A 21779-nucleotide genomic window follows, 5' to 3' on the forward strand; every position below is an offset into this window, starting at 1 on the left:
CCTGAAAATAGACTGAAATGTGAATGAATAACTTCAAACAGAACGAAAATAAGCAAATAAGCCCCACGACTCAACTTTTAGCGGCCCAAATGGATTTCCAAGCCTTCAGAAGAAATCATGTTGACTTATTATTAAAATATTCGGCGTATAAAATAAACCAATTACTAAAACCGACCTCTATTCCATGTAAGAAAGTACCTATCTATGTTTAAAAATCACGGGATGGTAGGTTACGTATCAAGAACATTTTTACAGTGGTATCCAAAAATATCAGCTTGTTATCTATCTGATGAAAACACAAGATAGCATAGAATAGATACAGTTTTAATGCTTGAATCATGACTCATAACTGAGTACCGAACTGACGTTATCGAAGAACCTTATTTTTAACTCGCACTCTTTGATTCGAACGAAACCTACTCGTACATAGCTTGATCGAAAAAATATATCCCTGCAGAACATCCGCAACTGAAATTTCAGGTGCTATGATTCGTTTTTTGATTTTTTGGCGGATTTCAGAGAATTAAAAAAAAAAACAGCTTTTTAAAAGGCGATTTTTCAAAGGATGTTCCAGGGTGAAATAGGTGAAACGCCCCTGTCTTCGGATTTTCGAAATTTTGATGAAACATTGTTGGGTAGGTACCTGTGAAAAAAATGTCGGAGCCATAAAATCCCCTCCTCCTCGCTCACAGTGGCGAAAAAAATGCTTTTTTCGAAAAAAAAAACATTCTTCAACGAGTTTTGATCAAAAATTTTTTTCAAATTTTTCCTCGAGGTGGACCATCTTTAAAAACTCAAAAAACGCTCTAAAATATGTTTTTTGTGTCACGACATCGCCAAAAAAAGCGATACTGCCTGTGAAACAATAGTTGAATTTTCAGTTGAACCTCCTAAGGCTCACATTGGGGCAGGAAAGATTCCCAAAAATTGAGTTTTTAGTGACGAGTTTTTGAATATGACCCACCTGAAGGAAAAATTTGAAAAAAATACCACTTTTTAGTACTTATGCAAACATATTTTTATGAAAGGGAAAATTAATTTTGACAATGATTTGGCAAAAAACGTGACTATAGGATAATTTTGGCAAAAGCAAGAATTTTTGCCAATTTTAGCAACAGAATTTTTTGAACATTTTGCAAAAAGCAGGACTTTTTTATAATGTGATGAGCAGACATGCCCTAACTGCCTATGGTAGTTCTAGTGTAATTTACTCTAGGGTGGTTATTATTAGAATAACCAGTTTGTAGGTGAAGGCACAAGGTTACATGAAAATTGCCGCGATCCTGGGTCTGGACCAGGATTGCGAAGAACATCTTCTTCACTACCTTACTAGATCTCGAGCTCTCCATAATGTAGTCAACTTTTGGTGATTTTAGCCCTCGTGGCTCTTTACTCTTTTTATTTTAATAATTACCCGCTTGTTCAGTTAAATTTGTGTAAATCAACGATATTCGCGGTATGCTTCGAATCGGACGTCGCGATTTTTCGGTATCTTGATAGACCTCCTATTTGTCGACCATAGGAGAGTATATCGCACCTCGGGAGTTATAAGGTCACATCTCAAAAAAAATCGATTTTGATGTTTTTGCATTTTTGGGGTTTGCATGACCCCCTGCAACCAAAAATAACACTTTGAGTCGGGTATGCTGCTTAGATCATGTAAAAAATGCAAAGGGCCTAACTCAAAATTTCTACAACATTGCAAGTTGTTTAGAGTTATAAGGTCACATCTCAAAAAACTCCTCTTTCTTTGAGTAAAATTTGCACATACAAAGTGTCAGAAACCAGTTTCGATAGTGTTGAACGTTTTTAAGATGTAAAATAATCACAAGGAGTGTATTTTTTGTAGGTTTGTTCCAAAACAAAAAATTTTTAAAATAGAACATTTTTCAGAAAAATTAATTTGCATATAGGTATATTAAAATTTTAGTTTTTTGGGAAAAACTCAAAAACTAAGCACTCTAGAAAAAAACTAACGACATTCTGTCGATTGGAAATTTAATTCTCTACAATTTTGTTACCATGAAAATTTTTTTGGACGCTTTTTTTCGCCTCCAGATCACTTTTTATGAAAGGTTATAACTCAAAATGTTTTCCAAACATTGAAATATTTCCTCTTTAAGATTTTATTTTTCAAAATATTCTTATGCTAAATGAAGGTAGGATACCCAATCTTCAAAATGACATGCTATTCATTCCTCACAATTGATTATAAGTTGATGAAAATAATGAATCAAGTTTTAAAAAAAAAGAAAATCACTCTCCTGTAAAATTTCACTTTTTTGAGATGTGACCTTATAACTCCCGAGGTGCGATATTAGCTGAATATGTACGAGATTAAATCATAATCATCGTTGGGCCTAGTATTGGTGAGCCCCCAAAGAGATGATTAACGTGAATAGTTGGGTAAGTGTTGAAACACGCTCCAAACAATCATCATTTTAATTATAATTGTACCGTAATTAAATGATAGAAATGACTCAATGTAGCGGAGCATTTGCACCTAACTACATTGAGCAATGAATGAATTAGAAATTAAGGAATAGATTACTCTAATTCCACTCATGTAACTATCGTTAGACCAGGATTCGTCCTGAGGTGAAAGTTTAATATACTTAACGTAAATCTAGGTCTATTCACCTATTTATGGTAATTGCATTAATTATCCTTACGATAATTAATGTTCTCTTATTTGCTAAATTAATTAGGTTATTTTATTGGTATTTATCCCATCAATAAATAATTTAAAATGGTTGTCTCGTAATTTATTTATTAATTACGAATTTGGTTTTAGTGTGTAAGATAGGAAATGTAATTCAGGTTGCATAGTGATATGCAACCAGGCATAGGTAATTTCTCACCCCTTGGGAAAATATTTCTATCACACTCTCTAAAAGAAATTATATCACCTAGAATACCTATATCAATCTTTACTTTCTACATCTTTACAATAATTTTCACAAAAAAGGTAGGTAGGTACTTCTTAACAATTTTGACATGAACGAGATTTTTTTGACAATTTGGGCAAAAACAGACTTTGCAGGCAATTCTGAAAAAAAAAACATAACAAGACTTCTTAGGATGATTTTGGCAAAAACAGGAATTTTCAAAATTTTGGCTATCAACAGTATTTTGGTCATTTCTGCAAAAAATACTAGGACTTTTTTAAATTAGATACGTCAAAAAAAGGTATTTTTTGATAAGTTTGTTTTTTTTACACGGATTTTGGCAGATTTTCGAGAATCTGGATTTTGGCAGATTTAAAATCCACGAGAATCTGTTAGGATAGTAGCTTTTGAAAATGGATTGTGGATTTTACTTAAAGAGAGAAGACTTTTGATGTTTTGAAAGTTTGTGGTGACGATCTAAAAGTGTTTAAAAAAGAGATTCAAAAAACGCCCAAAAACCAGATTTTCGATGATCCGTGTAAAAAAAACATACTTAGGTATTTTTTGATAATTTTGGCAAAAAACAGGACTGTTTTGGAAATTTTAACAAAAGTTAGGATTTCTTTTTCATTTTTTTTAACAAAGAAACTGCTGAACCTACAATTTTGTCAAAAATGAGACTTTTCTCACAAATATTCTGGTGATAAGATTTTTTGAACATTTTGGTAAAAAAACAGGTGCTTTTTTTGTCGATTTTTACAAAAAAAAAAGATTTTTTGATTATTTTGACAGAAATAGAAATTTTTTAAATTTTGGCCAACTACAGGGTTTTTTGTTCATTTTTACAAAAAATATTATGACTATTTTGATAACGTCAGAAGAAAACGTATTTTTCAAAAAATCGCCAAAAACAATGCTTTTTGTCAATTTTGACAAAAGTTGAGATTTTTTCATAATTTTGGCAAAAACAGGAATTTTTGGCAAGTTTGCAAAGCGAAGTTGTAAATGGAAAATTTAATTGACAAGTCCATTGGTGAGGGGAGGGGGGTTTCGAGCAGCTCTGGAGCCTCGAGTCATAATTCATTCTGACAGATTTGTTGACTAGTCTTAGGAAACTGGAAATCGCACGAGTTGAATTGAAAGAATCATTCGCATTGGTTCACTTTGCTCATAAAATTGATATTCGACGAAAACGTTCAAAAATTGCCCATAAGACAACTTGCCAAAAGTCCAAAAATGAACTGAAGAATATAAAATTATGATTTCGGAAGGTTTGTAGAACATGCGCTTTCAATTAGCTCGATTTCGTTCAAATCGAAGAGTGCTAGTTCAAAACGTTCCTTTGCTGCGAGCAGAAGTTATCGCACAAATACATAATTATTAATCAGGCTTAATCATTCAGATAATGAACTATGGTTATTGGTTAATTTATACTTTCGTAGTTACGTCAATCTCAGGTTATCAGATAAGTAAAGTCTGCTTCATGTATTTGATAAATTTTGTTATGGTGGAGGCTTAAACATGAGTTTAACAGAGACTATAATGAGACTACAGGCTAATTATATATTCAAAAAATAATATCGTTCATGCTAGTAAAAAAAATTTCAAACTTTTTCACTGATTCAAAATTTTTGCCATCCATGATCATTAAAGTAACTACCCTTCCGAAAAATTTAAAATAACTCAAATACATATTAATTATTCGTTTCTCATTTTATTTAGAAATATTTTTGAACAACGAGAACAAAAATTACAACCGGACCGTAAAATAAAATATAAAGTGTTGAGTAATGTTTTACTCGCCAATACGCCACTCATATTTCTGTTCCATAAAGTTGAACACTTGGATTTGTAATCCCTTTATGCCAAATTCTTGAGCTAAAATGAATAAATCTGTGGCGTTGTTTTCGACGGACAATTTTCCAGTATTAATGTATGTTAACATTTCACCGAACACTTCTTCACTTACATTAGGAATCTTCACTTGGATGATTCTTCCTTTTTTCTCTTTTGCTTTGATGATTGAAGCAATAACTGGACTGTATGCAGCCAAAGTAGCTTTATCAGCTAAGTAATTCTTACCGTTAACTGAAATTAACACGTCCTTAAATTCGTCCTTTCTATACAGTTTGGCGAACTTTTCTAAACGTTCGCAAACAAGTTGATGTGGTGGTGCAGGTGTTGGTGTATTGTTTTTATTAGAAATAGAATAAGTCAAGTGGCATTGAATGGTTAATTTGTTTCCGGGTAGAATATGTGATTTTTTTACACGAATATCAGATAAACAGTATCCCATGTTAATATTACAGTGAGGAATTGCGTATCTTGTTCGATATATTTTTTTCTGTTGACTATTCAGAAAACAGATATCACATTTTGCGACTGATTTAACATCTGTAGGAGCCGGAATAAAAAATAGGAATAAAGCAATTAAAATGTGGTCGTCGCTGTTATGAAGTTTATCATAGGGCAAACAGACCAAACGCCATTTAGATTCGTCGTTTGTGATGGCTGAAAATTTGCACGATTTTAGGAACTCCTTTTTCATTATGTGAAAATCTAATTCGTCTATTATCCAAGTAAAGTTGATTTTATGACTCTGAGGCGATGTATAGGGTTGGATCGGTTGTTTATTCTGGAAAGAAAAATCGAAATTATTCCGGGCCATGAAAAATAATAAATGAAGTATAAATGCTCTAAACGAAGCCCATGTAGATCGAAAGAGCATGTCCTAAAACCGAGGTAACCAAGATTTCTGATCTAAACTTACATTTTTAGATTTTTGGCGAATTTTTCAACAACAAAAATCAATCTCTAGCTCGGTTTTTAATTTTTTGCTATTTTCGACATGAAAGTGAAAATTTTTGGCAATTTCTAACCAAGAAATAACGTACGAGTAGGTGCTTTTGATAATTTTAGCAAAACGCAGAGCATTTTTTGCTATTTCTTGTGAGAATTTCATTCAATTTTTGGTGAAAATGGAGACTTTGAAAATTACCGATAAAAAAGATCATTTTTTTGCAATTTTCAATAATATTCAAAAAGCAATTACCTATGTATTGTTCATTTTTATACAAAACCATATTTCAAATTGTTTCGCAGATTCGAAATTGTTTTCGCTTAAAAATTATTAAACTCGCGGTTGAGGTGCACATAAAAAGTAAACTTGAGAAGCCGAGAAGGGAATATTGAACGTGCAAAACTTACTTTTTTACGAGGCTTGATGCTTTCGAAAAATTTAGAAAAATACGTTTCATGAACCATTTTATTCGAAAATATTCCAACAGCACGAACGAAAATGAAAACCTCGCTTTTGAATAAGCTGAAACAACTATATGGGGCGTCGAGTACTGTTTTACCTAAATTCTTAATCCAATCGTGTGATTTGATATACTGTAGATAATGTTTGATAAGACGTTACATAGATATTAGGTAATCAGAGTGGTGAAAGCGAGGGAGAAGTCTCGGTCTAGAATGATTCCTCCCTACCATCATTCCTCTACTCTTTCAAACCAAAATCACATTTCGAGACATTCGGATATTTTTTGGTAAAAATTCGAGTCCGAAAATACATTCGATGTCAAAAAAAGTGCCTTATTACCAACAAAATGGCGGTTATTTTGATTCATGCAGGTCTCATGCAGTTCAGACGAAATCACTGATTTTGTTTTCCATCATAATATAAAACTCGCACGGAATTTTTCAAACTGGACAAATCTAGATCGAAAGCGCATGCAAAAATTCATCACCAGCCAAAATTCCAAATGCTGAAGTAGTACACTTTTTGATTTTTGGCGACTTTTTGAAAATCAAATTCAGACCAAGAATGAGAGAAAAAATTCAAAATCTTATCAAATTGACCTGGAAAGCTGAAATTTTGGATCTATCCCATTTTTGACCAACCAAATTGATAGAAAACAGCTTCAAACCGTTTTTTGATGCTATATCCAGTTCAAAAAATATCTCACGAGTCCAATGATGGAAAGCAAAATATAAGTAGTAGGCCTACTTTGTAAAGTGCATTTTTCGTTTTTTTTTTAATGAAGGGCAGCCCCCTCATTAAGCTATACTTCCTTGGGCTAGAAACCCATAGAAGCGAAAAAATAATTTCTCGAGAAAACAAAAATAAGATGAACCGGCTGGAAAATCAGGGAACCCTGTTGGGCAGCAGGCAAAAAAGCCCACGCTATGGAAGAAACAAAACAGGCTGAAGATCGCTACCTGGAATGTGTGAGCCGTGTGAGGAATAAATGGAAAAGAAGAGGAGCTGGAATACATCTTGATGCAGAGAAACATGGACATAGCCGTTATCACAGAAACCAAGAAAAAGAGCAGCGGCACCGATGAGTGCGGAGAATTCACCCGAGTATATGCTGGACTAGGAAAAGCTGAATGTGCCAGAGCAGGGATTATGATTTATACCCAGAACAGACTCAAAGACAACATCCAGGCATATAGAATATGGAGTGAAAGACAAATTGAGATAAATCTGAAAATTGGGAACCAAGATATGTATTTCAGTGATTGGCATATACAGGGTGCCCAGAAATATCGAGCACCCCTAAAAAAGTTTTCTACTAAAATACTTTGGTTGGTCACAGTGAATGATAATAATGATAGCACATGATTGGTTGTTGGACTGGATAGATAACATTCAGACCAATCATATGCATCTATTTCACGTTGCCAACCTATATTTTTAATGAAAAACTTTCTTTGGGGTGCTCGATATTTCTGGGCACCCTGTACCCAGTTGAGAGATAATCTGCTCTTACGCGACATAAAAACGTGGGCAGGAGATTTAACACTTTACGCCAATGCTTTTTCTGCCCATTAATCGGCGCGTATTTTATTTTGATCAATATTCTTGAAAAAATTTTTGACACCAGCGGGAATCGAACTCAAGTCCCCGGATCTGTGAGCGGAATCCTTGCTACCTAGGCCACCAGAGCACTTGGTAGAAATGACTGAAGATTTATATACTAAGCTGAAACGCACGCGCAAAATACCACATTTACGCGCGTTTTTCATCAAATACCCGAATAAATACGCTACAAAATATTTGCGTAGCGTATTTTTGTGGCTTGTTTTTTTGACGCACAAAAATACGCCACATAATTTAGAAGCGTAGCGGCTTTACACGATAAAAATACATATAAAAGAACTGGAATTGTAACGCGTGTTTTTTGAGTTTTAATAAAAATACTGAGGCAATACATTACACGCAATTTTATTGATAACACATAGACGTATGACCGAACGTTTCAGCAAAACTTGTTGCCTTCTTCAGCGGTAACACGATACTAAAATACACAACGAAAAGCGAAATACAAAGTCGAGAATAGATAAGAGTAAAAAAGGTAAAAATCGCATTTCGTGAGTTAAAGCAAATAAGTATAAAAGAACTGGAATTGTAACGCGTGTTTTTTGAGTTTTAATAAAAATACTGAGGCAATACATTACACGCAATTTTATTGATAACACATAGACGTATGACCGAACGTTTCAGCAAAACTTGTTGCCTTCTTCAGCGGTAACACGATACTAAAATACACAACGAAAAGCGAAATACAAAGTCGAGAATAGATAAGAGTAAAAAAGGTAAAAATCGCATTTCGTGAGTTAAAGCAAATAAGTATAAAAGAACTGGAATTGTAACGCGTGTTTTTTGAGTTTTAATAAAAATACTGAGGCAATACATTACACGCAATTTTATTGATAACACATAGACGTATGACCGAACGTTTCAGCAAAACTTGTTGCCTTCTTCAGCGGTAACACGATACTAAAATACACAACGAAAAGCGAAATACAAAGTCGAGAATAGATAAGAGTAAAAAAGGTAAAAATCGCATTTCGTGAGTTAAAGCAAATAAGTATAAAAGAACTGGAATTGTAACGCGTGTTTTTTGAGTTTTAATAAAAATACTGAGGCAATACATTACACGCAATTTTATTGATAACACATAGACGTATGACCGAACGTTTCAGCAAAACTTGTTGCCTTCTTCAGCGGTAACACGATACTAAAATACACAACGAAAAGCGAAATACAAAGTCGAGAATAGATAAGAGTAAAAAAGGTAAAAATCGCATTTCGTGAGTTAAAGCAAATAAGTATAAAAGAACTGGAATTGTAACGCGTGTTTTTTGAGTTTTAATAAAAATACTGAGGCAATACATTTCACGCAATTTTATTGATAACACATAGACGTATGACCGAACGTTTCAGCAAAACTTGTTGCCTTCTTCAGCGGTAACACGATACTAAAATACACAACGAAAAGCGAAATACAAAGTCGAGAATAGATAAGAGTAAAAAGGGTAAAAATCGCATTTCGTGAGTTAAAGCAAATAAGTATAAAAGAACTGGAATTGTAACGCGTGTTTTTTGAGTTTTAATACTACGAAATATTCTTGTGGCGTGTTTATCAGCAGAAATTTTTTTCTGCAGTGCAGAAAATGTGACAACCTCAAAAATCGCTTCAAATTACACCAGTGAATTGAAGCGCGATTTTGAAAACTGTAAAATCTGCTGCATGGCAGCAGTTGAAAGTCGCGTTGATGTATAAAACGCAAATTAAACTGCTCTTTACTGCGTATTTATTGGCAGAAGGGCAGATTTTCACCCAACTGGGTATGCTCCAGAGGAAGGCAAAGAGGAGGAAAGTGACTAGTTCTACAAACAGCTCCGAAAGACCATTGACAAGATGAACCCAAAACGCAGCATTTCTGTAATTGGAGACCTCAATGCAAGAACAGGGTCAAGTGAAAATGACAAAGTGGTAGGATGACATGGAGACATCACAGTAAACAAGAATAGGAAAAGGCTGATTGACATCTCAAGCTACAACAACTTCTCAATTATGAACAGGTTCTACAAACATAAGAAATGCCATAAAATCACATGGGTGACTAGAGACCAAGAGTCAATAATCGATTATGTGGTGGCAAACATCCGTGCCAAGAAGACAATGTTAGATGTGCGGGTATTTCGGGGCTACCACATCGGATCAGATCACCATCTTGTCGAAGCAGCCATTAGAATCAACAACATAGGAAAGACAACTGAATGTAGGCAGATGTAGCTCAATGTCAACTGATTAAACGATTCAGTAACAAACTGGCTGTACAAAAGAAGAATGGAAATCATTGAAAAAGACTTACTGATAGAAGAGGATGTAGAAAAGGAGTGGGTATGCCTGAAAACTACATATTGTACAGAGAGCAGCAGAGGAGGCACTAGGAAAAAGATCAAATAGACAAAACCACAAAAAGCTGAAAATCTGGAACAACAAACTATCAAGAGAAGTGAAGAAGAAACAAAACCTTTTCCAGAAGTGGATGAGTTCAAAGAATGAACAAGACAATGGAAGCTATAAAGAACAGTGCCGCAAGACAAAAAAGATGATAAGAGAAACATGACAGGAACAATATAAAAGGTTTCGTGCAAGTCCGATTCAATCAATATAGCTACCTAGGAACTTAAGAAGGTTAAATTTACTTTATACCCTACTCTCAGGATTGGGTGAAAACTACTTACAAAAAATATGATTAGAATCTTGGATCACGAATCGCTGCTCAAAAAAAATTGATTTGACTCATTTTTACGAATTAATGATTCGTACATCGTTGACTCTGAAAAGTAATTCGAATTGCGCTTGAAGTGTCATAAGACCCGTATAATCGACATAAAAAATCCCTCAAAGCTAAACACCAAAAATTAGGTAATTCTCAATATTCAACCTTTTTAAGTTACTGTAGTGAAATTTTAAGTTTTTCGCATTTTTGATCGGTTTTTAAAATACGAAACATTTTTTTCACTTGTTTGCTATAATCAATGCGAAATATTTGAAAAATAATTTAAAAACACGAATTTTTGTCACAGAGGCTTTGAATTACAAGCATCAACTTTTACTGGTTAATTTTGAAATCCTAGATGAGCCCTGTGTCGTATTCTGTCTTCTTAATGCTCTTCTGTAAAAAATGCGAATAAAAATCAAAATCTCATCAGACTTGGGAAGTCGAAAATTCAACCCCTCGCCTCAATTGAAAACAGTTTCAAACCATTTTGAGCAGTTCTGAAGCATTCAGCAGATTTTTTAAAAGTTGGAAATTTAAAAAAAGAAAATAATCAAGTTGGAAAGCAAATACTATTTAAATGACAAGTCGATTGGACGGGGGGGGGTGGGTTCGAGCAGTTCTGGAGCCTCGAGTAATAGTTAATTCATTTTGACAGATTTGTTGACTACTTAGCTTTGGGATGCTGGAAATCGCTAGAAGCTTCATAAAATGGCGTAAAACCAGTACCCATTTTGATAATGTGTACGAGTTGAATTGAATGAATCATTCACATTGGTTCATTCTGTTCAAAAAATTTATAATTGATGAAAAAATCCAAAACTGAACTTTAAGAATATAAAATTTTGATTTCAAAGGTTCGTAGAACATGCGCTGTCAATCTAGCTCGATTTCGCTCTAATCGAAGAGTGCTGGTTCAAAACATTCCTTTGATGAGTAGAAGTCATCGCATAAATAGGTACCTACCTAATTAATGATCAGGCTTAATCACTCAGATATGAATTATGGCTAATGTACTTTCGAAGTTACGTCAATCTCTGGTTATCAGATAAAGTCTGCTCCATATTATTGATAAATTTTGTTCTGGTGAAGGCTTAAGTATGAGTTTAACAGAACAGACTACTTATCAGACTACACAGGCAAATTATATATTCAAAAAATAATATCTTTCATGACCGTAAAAAAAATTTCAAACCTTTTCACTGGTTAAAAATTTTCTCCATCTGTGATCATTGAAGTATCGTAATTATTTACCCAAAAAATTTAAAATATGTAACTTGAATTATAATACCTATTTATTTTGGTACTTCTTATTTTATTTGTAAATATTTAATCAACGCGAACAAAAATTACAACCGAACTGTAAAGTAAAATAATTATGAAGTATTGATGACCAAATGGTCAAATTTCGGCTAGGTACTCCACTCATATTTATTATGCATAAACCATATCACTTTGAATTGCAATTCTCTTAAGTTAAAATCAGTGGCTAAAATGAATAAATCGACGGTCTTGTTTTCATCGGACAATGTTCCGGTTTCAATGTATTTCAACATTTCACCGAACACTTCTTCGTTTACATCAGGAATCTTTACTTGGGTGATGTTTCCTTTTTCCGGTGTTTTTTCGAAGAAAAAAGCAAAAGTTGGACTATATGCGGCCAAAGTAGCTTTACGAGCCAAGTAATTCTTACCCTTGACTGAAATTAAGACGTCCTTGCATTTGTCCTTTCTATACAGTATGGCGAACTGTTCTAAACGTTCGCTTTTTGAGGTGTTATCTTGAATAGAAATATTTGTAGAGTCGTTGTGGTGACTCAATAACGAACAACCGATTAACGAACGTCTGTATTTACACACGAATGTACAATGACTAACTATAGTCTCTAACTCTACATCTAACCTAACATCTAGTTCCATAACAATCTCCCCCTGCAAGAGAGAAAAAAAAAATTGAAAAATTTGAGTTGAAAACTTGAAATTTTGAAAGTTTTTTGATTTTAAAAAAAAGTTAAAAATATGATTAAAAATAGTTTGATTTCTAAAAAAAAATTACAATATTGAATATTGATTGAAATAACGAGTATGAATAAAAGTATTATGAATACGGATAATAGTATAGGAATAAAATAATGTAAAATTATCGAATATAATCGTTGAATCGCGCCGGAGGCGGCGCTTTCCTCGATGATCGGCGCACTGTTGGAGGCGCGCTTGGATCGGTACTTCCAGCTGATCGAGCTGGACAGGTTGCAGCGTCGCTGGTTGTAGGCATTTCAGCGGCGCTGGTATTAGGCGTTGTATTTTGATGCGGTGACTTCGGCACATCAAAGGACTGCGTTGGACCGAAAGTGACGGCTTTATTACCTTGTTCCCAGGCGGGTACGAGTTGATCGATATGCCTTTTTATTTGTCGTCCGGAGTTCTCCAGTGTAATTAAATAATGACGCGTTCCATACTTCTCAGCAACAACACCGCGTGCCCATACAAGTTTTTGATTAGTAAAAATACGAGCCTGAACTGTGTTGCCAACGTTGAATTGTCGAACTGACGGCGTTTTTTTATGGCTTGGCTCATGGTATGGAAAAAACGCATCTAGGCTAATTTTCAATTTACGGCCTAGGTATTGTTCTGCCGGGGAAAGACCGGAAGCGAGCGGCGTTGCATGATAACGGAGGGTGATTTGACGTAATTTTTCATGAATTGAAGTCGAATCAGCCTCTGACTGCATGGCAAGAAGTCTGCGTTTCCAAGTTTGTACACTGCGTTCAGCTAAACCATTGGTTTGTGGAAAATTTGGAGCAATAAATCTCTGGTGAATTCCATTTTTCTTGCAAAAATTTTGAAACAACTCAGATTTGAAAATTGTTGCATTATCTGAGACTAAACGAGTAGGAAAACCATGAGTAGTGAATATTTCTGTGAGAAGGTTGATTGTAATTTCAGAGGTAGGTGCTTCTTTTACTGCTCGGACTTCGGACCATTTGGACTTGGCATCAACACATACCAAAACGTAATATCCTAAAAATGGTCCGAGGTAATCCATGTGAACTCTTTCCCAATTCCGAGCTGGGGGGTCCCATGGATGAATTTTTTCTTTTGGCGGATTTCTCCGCAATTCGGCGCAATCGCTACATTTCTTTACGTAACGTTCGATATCAGCATCTATGCCCTTCCAATAAACATATCGGCGAGCCAATTGTTTCATACGAGTTGAACCCATGTGAGAGAAGTGTAGATCAGCGAGAACGTGACTTCTCAAGGACACTGGTACATATACACGGTCGTTTCTAAAAATTATGCCATCAGCTGTTGTATATTCGTAGTCCGAGTTATCGGTGAGCAGTTTTAGTAATAGCGGCTGTAGTTCTGGATCTTTTTGTGTTTCAGCTGCTATCGTCGCTGAGTTAACTATTTCGTTTGACAAATAAAAGATATTATCAGTGTAGATTTGGTCTGGTTCATTTCCGAGAATAAAATCATTGGTTGGCTCGGACATAACATTCACTGATAGATTTTCAACATAGCTGATTTGCGGATCAACTGGTGCCCGAGATAAACAGTCAACGTTTTGATTATCGATACCTTTCTTGAATTTTACATCGTAGTTAAACTGAGCGAGAAAACATGCGTACCTAATTAGCCTGGCTGACGTCATCTGTGGTATATTTTTATTTGATGCGAAAATTCTCGTCAGAGCTTCGTTGTCTGTAACCAGAGTGAATTTTTTTCCAAGTAGGTAATTGTAGAAGTAGGTCGTTGCAAAAATAATCGCGAGAGCCTCTCTATCAAGCTGAGAGTAATTTTTTTCTGCCGGAGTTAACGATCTTGAGGCATAAGCGATAGGCCGCTCCTCTCCATCACTGAAATGAGAGAGAACAGCTCCGACCCCAACTGGACTTGCGTCAGTGGTTAAAATTAATGGTTTCATTGGGTCAAAAGGTACAACAACACGATCACTGCATATTTCTTCTTTTAATTTGATGAATGCTGATTCACATTCTGAAGACCAGAAAAATTTAGCATTTTTCTTCAGCAGAGCTCTGAGTGGTGCAGTGAGGTTTGATAAATTTGGAATAAATCGATGGTAATACGTTATTAACCCAATGAACCTACGAATTTCATCAGCATCTTTTGGTCTAGGTAGATTTTTCACAGCCTCCATCTTTTCTGGTGATTTACCTATTTTCCCTTTTTCAATTACGAAACCGAGGTATGTTGTTTTTTCTTGAAGAAATTTGCACTTTTTCTTATTTAGATGAAGGTCATTTTTCTTCAGTGCTTCTAGACACTTACGGAGGTTTTCTAAACACTCCTCCAAGGATGACCCATATACGATTATGTCATCAAAGAAATTTGCAGTTCCGGGACAATTTAGCAATATTTCTTTCATTTTTCTGTTGAATTCAGATGGCGCAATTTTTACACCAGGACCCAAACGATTCATTCGATATGACCCACGATGTGTTACAATGGTTTGAATTATACTGGAGGCTTCATTTACACACATATGCATGTAAGCTTGATATAGGTCCAATTTACAAAAGTGCGTGGCGTTTACTAGCAGATCTAAAATTTCTTCAACCCTGGAAATTGGGTAACTGGCATCTACTAGCTGCACATTGACAGTGACCTTGTAATCGATACAGAGACGAACTTCGTTGTCTTGTTTTAAAACGACAACTAGAGGCGATCCCCAGTCTGAAGAGCTGACTGGAGTTATAATTCCTTGTTTTTCGAGTACATCTAGAGCGGCATCAACTTTTGAACGTAAAGCATAGGGAACAGTTCGCTCACGTAGCAGTTTAGGCGTTGCATTTTCACGGAGTTGTAGGTTTACGGCGAAATTCGGAATGCGACCTATTTTGGGTTCAAAAAGTTCAGAGTATTCTTCTAATATCGATGATAATTTTTCTTGTGGTGTAGCCTCAGATGTGTAAACTGGGTAATCAAAGGAATTTGATTTTTGCTGATCAAGGTCAAGTTCTTCAAGAGTAACCTTTAAGGTGCGAATCCATTCGCGGCCCATTAATGTAGCATGACCTGGAGGCACAATGTACAAATTTGAACGAGTTTTCCTATCTTTGTAGGAAACATCAACAGTAACATAACCTAGAGCTGGCGTTATGGCTCCGGAAAACGAACGAAAAGCGATTTTTGCTTCTTTGATTGGTGCTCGAATTCCCAATTTTTTGAATTCATCATCAGGTATCAACGAAAATTTAGCACCTGTGTCAACTTCCATTCTCTTCGATTTTCCATTGATACCTACTTCAATGAAATATTTATCATCAGTATTGACACTGTTTTCTTCAAGCTTATAAAGGTCAACGACATGATAATTGTCTACATACTGAGAATATGTTGCATAGTTTGTAGGCTCGGAGATTTTGACACTGGATTCATTTGATTTTGAATTTGACATGAGGGTGGTAATACACACCTTTGGGAGATGACCTGGCTTGTTGCATGACGTGCATTTTAATTTATTTCGATCAACAGTGCAATCTGATACAGAATGGTTATTTCTACCACAACGGAGACATAACCCATCAATTCCCAGCTTTTTATAATCGATTTTCGATCTACGTTTTGCTGGCGTATTACTTCGATAATGATTTTTCGAATAACCTCGACTGTGTGAACGATTTCGTTGTTTACTGTGATCATTATAACGATTCTGAGAACGGGAGTCGCGATTGAAAGCGCGAGATAATTTATTTACATCTGAGTTACCTGGTATTGTATTCGGAGTATTTTTGCTCAATTCTCTGCTCTCAATTCGCGAAGCTTCCAATGAAATTGCTTTTTCCACAATTTTATCATAATCATCAGAGTCTGTCTGGAGTACCTGTTCTTTAATCCATGGCTCTTTAATACCACGAACCACTTGAGCTGCTAAGAATAGTTTGGCACAGGATACCTGCTTTTTACACTCGCATTCAACAGTGAATTGACAATTTACCACCTTGTCCTGAAGCGAGGCAACGAATTCGGCAATATTTTGATTTTCTTTTTGCTGCGTTTCTAGAAAATAATGCCTTGATATGATGACACTTTGACGTGGAACCAATAGATCGTTGAACGAAGTTTTTAAATCAGCGTAAGATAGGTTCTGGATTGATTTATCAGGTCCCAAGAAAGCGGCAAGTTTATTATAATGGGTAGAACCAATTGAAGTACGTAATAATCCGGCTTTCTTTTCAACATCAGTGATGTTTTTTGTAGCTGTGTAGTCTTCGAAACGAGCGATGTAATTTGTGAACTTTTCTTTCTTTGAATCAAAAGCATCAAATTTTTCAGTGTTTTCTGGTGTCCGAGGAGTATTTCGACTTTGAGTTAAAGCTGCTTGCAAAATTGCTTGAAACTGAGTATTTTGTTCAGCTAAAATTCTCTGAAGTTCGTCTGCGTTCATGGTGCTGAGTTTGAAGGCTGAGATGTGTCTGAGTAGAGTGAAAATAGCTGAGTTGACTGAGTGAAAATAGCTGAGTGTGACTGTGATTATTGAAGGTAGCTGAGTAGAATGGTTGAAAAGGTAGGTAATGAAATTGGCACTTTTTTCACCATTTCACACGCGAAAATTTCTGTCATAAAAATCATTTATTCGCGATTTACCTATTTACGAATGATTTAATTAATTTTCGATAAAAAAAAATCATCCGAGAGCGCGAAATCGGTACATTTTAACGCGCACGATTACCGCGCAAAAAAATTTTTTCCTCGTCGCCAATTGTGGTGACTCAATAACGAACAACCGATTAACGAACGTCTGTATTTACACACGAATGTACAATGACTAACTATAGTCTCTAACTCTACATCTAACCTAACATCTAGTTCCATAACAGTCGTCAATGTTTGTGTATGTTAAGTTGAGTCGAATGGTTAATTTGTTGCCGGGTAAAATATGTTTTTTTTCCAAACCAACAGGTATAATGAGTATATACTTGCTACCAAATTTATAAATTTGCCTCGTTGTACTTGTTGTTGCTGCTGTAAGATTTTGTACTTCTTTTTGTGTGCTATTCAGAAAACAAATCTCTCTTTTTACGAGTAATTTAGTATCTGCATGATCCGATATAAGAACTAAGCATACACAGATTCCCACGAGGTCGTCGCGGTCAGGCCTATAAAGTTTATCATAGGGCAAACAGACCAAACGCCATTTACATTCGTCGTTTGTGATGGATGAAAACTTGCACGATTTTAGGAACTCTTTTTTCGTTATATGAAAATCTAATTCGTCTATTGTCCAACTAAAGTCGACTTTATGAATCTGAGTCGTTGTGTGGTGTTGGATTTCATTTAGCAAACTTTCTGATTTCGGGTTCGGTTGCTCATTCTGGAAAGAAATGTCGAAATTATTCGGAGTCGTGAAAAATTATGAATCGAGTATTTTGTGTGCATTGTATAGGGATTCGCTTTATTTAGACGAAACCAATATAGATCGAAAAAGCATGTCATAAAACCGAGGTAACCAAAATTTCAAAACTAAACGTAGGTACATTTTTAGATTTTTGGCGAATTTTTTAAAATTAGAAAAAAAATATCAATCTAGCACGATTTTGAATTTTTGGCAAATTTTGACATACCCTAAAGTGAGAATTTTTGGCAATTTCTGACCAAAAAATAACGTGGGTGATTTTGATAATTATTTTAACAAAAAGCAGAGCTTCTTTTGGTATTTCTTGCGACAATTGCTTTCAATTTTTGATGAAAATGGAGACTTTGAAAATTACGGATGAAAAAGATTTTTTTTTGCAAGTTTTGTGAAAAAGTAACTTTGTTTGGGAAATGTTGGCGTAAAGTAAGACGTTGACTTTTGGGAAATTTTTCTGCAATTATTGGAAACAACCGAGGAATTTGAAATATTTTGTTGCCAAGGAGCGACAATCACATTCACAATATTTCGCAGTTTCCTTTGGCATGAAACAACACTTTGACAACAGATTACAGGAATATTCAAAAAGCAATATTGTTCATTTTCATTCAAAACCATTTTTCAAATTTTTTCACAGATTCGAAATTGTTTTTGCCTAAAAATCATTAAACTCGCGATCGAGGTGAATAAAAAAAATAAACATAAGAAAGGAATATTGAACATGGAAAACTTACATTTTTACCTGGCTTGATGCTTTTGAAAAATTTAGAAAAATACTTTTCACAAACCATATTATTTGAAAAAATATTTAAACAGCACGAACGAAAATGAAAACCTTGCTGTTAAATAAGCTAAAACAACTATACATGGGAAGTCGAGTACGGTTTCATTTAAATTCTTAACCCTATCGTGTGATTTGAAATAGTGTAGATAATGTTTGATAAAGATAATTAGAGTGGTGCAAGCGAGAAATGAGGGTCTCGGTCTAGAATGCCCCCTCCCTACCTTTCTTCCCCTACTTTTTCAAACCAAAACCTCACTTCGAGACCTTCGAATGTTTTTTGGTGAAAATTCAAGTCCGAAAATACGCTCGATGTCGGATGTCAAAAAGAAGTTGGCCTCACCAACAAAATGGCCGCCATTTTGATTCACATGGTCCGACGAAATCGCAGATTTTGCTTTCCAACATATTATAGTAGAACTCGCACGGAATTTTTTAAACTGGACGAAGCTAGATCGAAAGAGCATGCAAAAATTTATCACCAGCCAAAATTTTTAGTGCTAAAGTGCATTTTTTGATTTTTGGCGAATTTTTAAAAATTGAATTGAGACTAAAAATGAGAGAAAAAATCAAAATTTTACCAAATCGACTTGAAAAGCTGAAATTTTGGATCTACCCGATTTTCGACCTGCCAAATCGATTGAAACCGGTTTCAAACTGTTTTGAGCAGTTCTGGAGCCTCCAGGACATTTTTGAAATATGAAATTTTGTGAAAATGTCATCGAAATGAAGGTGGAAATCCGAAATCACGCTGCACTCCAACTTCAACACTCTATCAAGTCGACTGCTAGTGGATTCAAATTATTTTGGAGCCTACAGCGACTTTTTGAAAATTCTTGGAGCCTTCCGTAAGTTTTTGAAACTTGGAATTCCCACGAAATTTCATCAAATGTAGTTGACATGTCGAAATTCATTCCGCAAACTAATTTCAATACGCTATGAAGTCGACTGCAGGTGAGTTCTAGTCGTTTTGAAGCTTTCAGTTACTTTTTTAAAATTCCAGTTTTCCAAAAAAGGTCATGAAACCTGTCGGCGCTTGTTAATGATTTTTATGACCGAAAATGTACTCGTTCATTTTTTCAAAATCGGTATATTCCAGTTGGAAAAATATTTTTATGCGTCGATTTCATATTTACTTATCTAAAAATTTGAAAAATTCACCTTTCCGTCTCCACTAGAAGTACTTACATAGAATGAATAAATTCATTTTATATTATATTTTTGTCATTATGATGAAGACAGGCGGAAGTGGGTTTCAGGCAGTTGCAATCCGTCCTAAAGCCACCAGCTGCTTTTTGAAAAAATCAGTTTTTCAAAAAATGGCAGAAAATCTGTCCAAATTAACTTATGGGCTTTCCAACTGTATTCGATAAAATTTTGCGGGAATTTCGAGTTTCAAAACTCTGCTGGAGGCTCCAGAAACTTCAAAAAATTCACTGCAGGCTTCAAAATGACTTTAACCCACCAGCAGTCGACTCAAGAGCGTGTTGAATTCGGAGTACAGCGTGGATTTTGGATTTCCAACTTCATTTTGTAGTGCGAGAAAAAGTAAACTTTTATTTCCTCTAAGGGGGAAGAAAAGTAACTTCTTTTAGAATTTAGAGCAGTGCACCTACCTAACAGACCGCGTACCTATCCGCTACGGCATGTATAGGGACGTTGTTAGGTAGGGATTCGTTAGCTATAATTATGGCTAACGACGCGATGGCTCTACGTGTCAAAATTCAGTCTATGTACTTCGCTTACGAGTGCAAGTACATAGCTCATAGGGTTACCTATCCGCTAGCTACGGAATAGGGAATCCGACCTTGTACCTACACCTTTTGGGTAGGTATGGAGTGAGGGTGCTCCTGTCTCTCGGATGCTTTCGTGCCCGGTACCGAGGGGTATAGGACTGGTAGGGTAGCGCTGGGATAATCCCATTCATTGTTAACTATTTTTGTTTGCTTTTTGTTCCTTATTTTTTGCCTTTTTGTTCCTTTGTTTTAACCCATATATTGTCTTGTTTTATTCCTGAAATATATGGGATTTACCAGTGCTTAAAAAGTGCTTACGTTTTTTTTATTTCACCGAAAAGCGAATGGCGAGGCGGTAATTCGCCAGACATTCGCGAAGCTACTAGATAGCTAGGTCTTCCCTTGGGATTGTCTTTAGTCAACCTAAGGGTTGTTTTAAATGCGTGTGAGAGATGGTATATTAGGTCTGTTTAGGACAAAAGATTTAATTTATTTTTTCTTGCACGTCATTTTTGGTGCCGAAACCCGGGAACGTCCTTTAGATATACTAGTGATCTAAAAGTGCGTTATATTTAACATCACGCCTCGCCTAAAGAGCTACGGTTAGTTTTTTTTGCTTTTTCTTTCCTTTGTTTTGCCTAAGTCGAATGTTTCACTCATTCGCAAGCGTTCTCTATTTTTCGCGCTATATGTAACACATATTAGCAAATAGGATACTGATTCAGCTCACGCAGATCAAACGTACTGATCAGATAGACCAGATCAACCTTTTTTTTTTAAGTGTGTTCTATATTACATAGCGAAAAGTAGTCACTGATAGTCATTGCGCCTATTATACGATTAGTAGCCCCAGTAATTAGACATACATAAGTGTTTGTGTTTGGGTATCTAGTTCTGTGAAGAACACCTCAAGTCACTGGTAGGTTCGCCTATACATACGAGTAGGTAGTAACAGATTCTAGATACAATTGTGTCTTTTGTGTTTCATATGGAGAAATCCTATCACCATGTAGTGCGATTTACGAACGCAAGTTTGAAACAAATTTTATCTTGAAGCCTATTATAGGTAATTTAGCTCAATTTACGAATTGATTTTTTGTACCTATTATTGGTATTTCTTCCTAGTGAAATATTTACTGAACAAGTTATTATGCGAACGTGTCTATTTTCATGGGTATGGGTATGCATCGGCCAATGTGTAGCTGTCCTAAGGGATTATGACGTTGTTTTAAATGTGCAAATATCTGTAAAGTTCTTCATTTCGCGAATTTTCGTGTATAATTCATGTCAAAAATTATATACGTTGTAGGTTGAAAATAAGTAGTAAAAACCCTGTTATCTGATGCAGACTACCTATCATAGGTACTGTCGTGGGAAAATTTCTACAGAGATAAAATTTTGTGCACCAAAATC

General features: G+C 35.3%; 1 protein-coding gene and 2 long non-coding RNA genes across 3 annotated transcripts in view; all 3 read right to left on the reverse strand.

The window, feature by feature from the left end:
• The window catches only part of LOC135845430 (uncharacterized), a 517543-nt gene that overhangs the window by 383991 nt on the left and 111773 nt on the right, over positions 1–21779 (reverse strand). The window lies entirely within an intron of this gene.
• LOC135845357 (uncharacterized) lies at positions 5078–7701 on the reverse strand. The gene is made up of 2 exons (XR_010558735.1): positions 6096–7701; positions 5078–5523 (listed from the first exon to the last, which is right to left on the reverse strand). It is a non-coding gene; the product is annotated as an uncharacterized LOC135845357 (long non-coding RNA).
• LOC135845373 (uncharacterized) lies at positions 17470–20156 on the reverse strand. The gene is made up of 2 exons (XR_010558742.1): positions 18584–20156; positions 17470–17810 (listed from the first exon to the last, which is right to left on the reverse strand). It is a non-coding gene; the product is annotated as an uncharacterized LOC135845373 (long non-coding RNA).

Source organism: Planococcus citri, chromosome 1, assembly GCF_950023065.1.
Source record: "Planococcus citri chromosome 1, ihPlaCitr1.1, whole genome shotgun sequence".
Lineage (NCBI taxonomy): Eukaryota > Metazoa > Arthropoda > Insecta > Hemiptera > Pseudococcidae > Planococcus > Planococcus citri.